At 50.5% G+C, this 4,880-nt stretch overlaps 1 non-coding gene across 1 annotated transcript; it reads left to right on the top strand.

The window, feature by feature from the left end:
• The first annotated feature begins 979 nt into the window (after window positions 1-979).
• LOC144700321 (small nucleolar RNA R71) lies at window positions 980-1,088 on the top strand. The gene has a single exon (XR_013580703.1). It is a non-coding gene; the product is annotated as a small nucleolar RNA R71 (small nucleolar RNA).
• The last annotated feature ends 3,792 nt before the right edge of the window (window positions 1,089-4,880 follow it).

The raw sequence follows: 4,880 nt of genomic DNA on the forward strand, positions 1-4,880 counted from the left end.
CCCTTTTTCACTACCTTGCTCCTTTTCCCTCCTTGAATTCTCTACAGAATTCTGATAAGGATCCTGAAGTTCTTTCCCACTTCTCAATTTTGAGATTGCTAGAACTTCAAGATCTTCCTTATTTATCTCTTCGTGAATAGAATGTTCTACGTGAAGTAAATTGCATTGATTAATCATCGGTGGAGTAGGGAATCTACTAGCTTGACAGTTATGTTCTAAGTGCTTGCCTTGAGGTTCGGCAGTTCCAGGCCTTAGGCTCTCCAGCAGCTTCCTTGTCTGCTCTTGAGACTCCAGCATTTGCTTTGTTTGAAACTCCATCATCACCTGCATCCGCATCTCCATCTCCGCTCTCAACTTCTGATTCTGCTTTTCTATCATGTCTGAAATAACCGGGGTTAGAGCAGAAAAATCTGGTTGAGTTTGGGATGGAACCTGGTAAGGTTGCTGAGGTCTTGGTTGAAACTGGTGTTTTTGCTGAAATTGAGATTGAAATGGAGACTTGCTGCCTTGGTTAAAGCCCTCTCCACTTTGGAAATTTTTTATCTTTTGTCCAGTCCATGGTTGTTGTTGATTGAAGGCCTTCACTTCCTCCTCCATGGACTGGCAAGCTCCATCTTCATGATCTCTGCTGAAATAGAGAGAGCAGATTTTAGCTTTTATGATAGGAGAATTATTGAGGAAAACATTCCTCAATGTGGAGGTGAGCTCCTCGAATTTCTGATTGGTCTCCTTGAGGCCTGCATGCAGCTCCACCTCCTTAGCATTCACCTGCAGCACTACTGCCCTCTTTGGCTGCACATTTCTCCCATTCTGATTTGCTCCAATCTCCTGCAGATCAATTTCTGCAACTCTCTCCAAAATATCAAAAACCTCATCTTCATATGCAGTGTAAAAAGTTCCACCGGTGGCTAAGTTCACCTTATTTTTCATGAAATCTGAAAGAGATTCATTAAAAATTTGGGCTAATTGACAGTTTTCAATTCCATGATGAGGACATTTCCTCACCAGGTCATTGAATCTCTCCCAGGCTTCACTACACGCTTCGCCTTCATGGGGGTGGAAATTATGAATTTCTCTTCTATAAAAATGGGTTTTGGAGAGAGGGTAAAATTTCTGCAGAAACTTTCCATACATCTCATCCCAAGAGTTGAAGGTAATTCCTAAATTACGATACCAAGAGAAAGCTTTATCTTTTAAAGTTAGAGGAAAATACTTCATTTTTAAAATCTCTGTAGATAATCTTGGCACGTTTTGTGAAGAACACCTAATGTGGAAATCATCTAAAAATTCTAAGGGTTTTTGTGCAGAATGTCCATTAAATTCAGGTAAAGATTGTGATGGCGAGGACGCCAATGCATCAGCCTGGGACACGTCACCGCAGGCAGTCGGGGTCAACACAGACGTTACGGATCCAAAGATGAAGTCAACAGAAGTCAACCCACCTCGGTCAACAGGAGTCAACGAAGAAGTCAACACGCCACAACCGTCGTCCGCCACGTCACCACCCGCGCACGTCTCCACGCGGCGTCATGACCGACGCCAAAGGCAGATCCACAACTGCCCTTTGGCGTGGCGTGATCTGCGTTTTCCCTTGCGTCTTATTTTCTAGTTATTTTCTCTTTCCTCCAAGGCCTATATAAGGTCATTTGTTTCAAGAACTCATTAGGCAATCATAATTCAAGAATTGAGTTTTCTTTCTAACTCTTCTAGGAGGATTGCCCTACCCCTCATCTTGCCCTAACCTTCCCCGTCGTCGCCGTCGTCGTCGTCATCACCGTCGTCGCCGCCGCCATACGCCGCCCGCTGCCGCCTCCGTCGTCATCACCGCGCGCGCAGCGCGGTCACTGCGCCATGACCGCACGCCACGCGTGCCATCCCAGCGCCGCCGTGCGCTCCGTACGCCAGCGATGCGCGGCGCTACGCGCCGTCGGCGGCGCCTCAAGCCGCGCGCGCTCGCGCGCTCGGGTGCGCTCCGCCGCACTCCGCGCACTCCGCGCGCGCGCAGACGCTCTGCGCGCTCCGCGCCCGCGCCCGCGCGCGCTGCTCCGTGCTGCTCCGTGCGCTCCGCGCACCCGCCAGCGCCGGAGTTCGTCGCGCCCGACCGGCGTCCCGCTTCATGCGTCAACCAGGGCGGACAACGCCGGGCGCCCGTTCGGTATCACGCCGCCCGCCGTCGCGAGCAGAATTACCTGCAGCCTCTACGCACGCTACGGTGCTGAGGTATACCTGAACCCTGTGGTGTCGGCGTGTTCTCCGCTCAGTATTTTCTCGGGAAGTTTCCACCGCGTCAGAATTAGACTTGGATTTCCTCTTCTTCTCTCCTTTTCTCGAGTGTTTCTTGCGGCGTGAATTCGAGGTATTGATTTGGTGCTTAGGCATCGTCGCGGTGGGGAAGACAGTACTCCGCCCTCGATAAGGGTGGAGCTGCACCACCCGATTTCATCGGTTTTAAGTCCGAGAATCGAGCGTGATTTCTGTGGATTGTTTTATCCCTTACCCATTCCTACCCATAGCCTCGTCATCCGCCTAAATCGTCCATCCCATAGTCGTCCTCGTCAAATTGGTATCAGAGCCTAACCTGTCCCAGCCATTTCCGCCAGCGTAGGCGTCTTCATTCATCATTTGTCAGTCCCCTTGCATGCATTTGCGTTCAGGCAAGCGAGTTCCGCTCCGATGACAGACCAACCCCAAGGCGGTGCGTGAGGTGTCAGCCCCTATCCATGAGTTGGCGTCACCCACTCCACCGTCCTCTTCGCCTGGGCGTTGATCGTATACTAGGCGCTTTCCATGATGGTTTCGTGATATGAATACACGAATGACCAACATGGACAACCGTCTAAGTAGTTCGATCGGCGCGGTGGCGACGAACTCAACAACTCGAAAATAGAGGCGGATCGTTTTTGCCGTGATCGTGAGAACCACTACCCACCTGATCCTAGAGCTCGAGATCGTGATAGGAATCATCGTTACGTTGATGATCCTATCGTCCGATGATAGATCGGAAGTCGAAACCAGAACCGTCTCGAACATGGCGATATGATTCCTCCGGATACCCGTACTCCAGTTCGTGATAGGAATCGTCGCGGCGATTACTATCCACGAACCTAGGACCCCAAGCCAGGATAAGAATCATCGCTGCGGGCGATCCCTACCCTCCTTGGAGAGAGCCCGGTGCCACGATGGAAATCGTCCACTACGAGGCGATTACCATCCACCGGAGGAGGAGGATCCCAGGCGAGATAGGAATCATTCCCCTCGGAATGATCCTTATCCGCCTGATGATAGACATCGCGGGTGGAGCGGGAGTCGTCCGGACAGGAGCGATCCTTTTCCACCGAAGTGGTGGTTCCTCCTCGCGATCACCGTCGTGCGGATCACGACAACCACTGGCAGTAGATTCAGCGTGGCGTCAAAGTCGATGTCCCATACTACGAGGATCTAGAGACCCTAAAGACTATCTCGATTGGGAGTCAAAATTGAATAGCTATTTCAAGTGGTACAATATGTTAGAGTGGCAGAAAGTCCAGTGCGCCGAGATGAGATTAGGAGGACAAGCCAAAATCTTTTGGGAAAACCTTGAATTTTCGATTTATAACCACCGTGAGCCGCCCATCGATACTTGGCCTCAAATGAAGGACAGACTCAGAAAAATATGTACCACTAGCTTACTTAGACAACCTCTTAGACCAGTGGCATAAACTACAACAGGGTAGGCGTCCGGTCTCGAGTACATCACCCAATTTGAGGAGTTTTACATGAGGTGTCGTGTTGAGAGAACCAGCGTTGTTATTTCTCGCTTTGGACAGGTCTCAACCCGTACCTTGAGGCGGAACTTCTAGTCCGTAAAGCCACTACGTTAGAACAGGCCTACCAGATCGTAGAAGACCTAGAGCTGTGTCAGAACTTACATCATTCTCCTGTGTATCATCGCCTGCTCTCACGATCGGCCCCCTTTATCTACTCCTTATGCCAACCGTGCAATCCAGCGTCAACCTCCCTTAGCTCTTCCAGCACCACCACTACCACCTCTCTCAGCTCCGCCACTTCCAGCTCCCGGGCTCCTACCCCTACCCGCACTCCATCCGAACACCGTCCGCCGCTCCGACTCAATCATTTCCTACCCCGACAACTCGTAGCTCACCGTCCCTCGAGTCCACCGCAGGGCCCCTCCTCAATCCAACTCTTCACAACTCGGTCCTTCTGGCTTGACTTGTTTTAAATGCCAAGGTCGAGGTCATAGAACTTCCCAATGCCCCTCTCGAGCCTTGCACATTGGACAGGAACCCCAGCGAGCCTACCTTAGATGAGCCATCCCTAGAGGAAGAGGAATATAGAGTAGAGGGCCATGTTGTTGATGATTTTGTGCTTGATGATGGATTAGTGAGCTTTATTGGCATCACAGATTGCCCCCCATCTCTTCCTCGTCATGACCCATCTACATCAGTTAGAGGAATTGTCCGTTGCAATCTTACTCAACCTACTACTGACAACCCTGCAGTGAGGGCGTCCATCTTTTACGTATTTCAAAATTGGTGATAAGATGTGTAAGGCGATTGTAGATAGTGGTAGCTGTATTAACGTCGTCTCCGGCGTTATGACTTCGCGTTTGGGACTACCGTTGATTGATCACCCTCACCCCTACTTTGTTTCGTGGATTGATGCTACCTCTATCCCTGTGAAAAACCAATGCCGTCTCCCCTTGAAGGTCCAATCCTATGAAGATGAGATTTTATGCGATGTTCTACCCATGAAGGTGGGCAGCATTATCCTCGGCCGCCCTTGGCTGTATGATAACGATGTACACCTCTATGGTCGGAGTAATACTTGTTCTTTCATCCATCAGGGCAAGAAATTCACATGGCATCCCTACACTCATAACC

Source organism: Wolffia australiana, chromosome 2 (genome assembly GCF_029677425.1).
Source record: "Wolffia australiana isolate 7733 chromosome 2, ASM2967742v1".
Lineage (NCBI taxonomy): Eukaryota > Viridiplantae > Streptophyta > Magnoliopsida > Alismatales > Araceae > Wolffia > Wolffia australiana.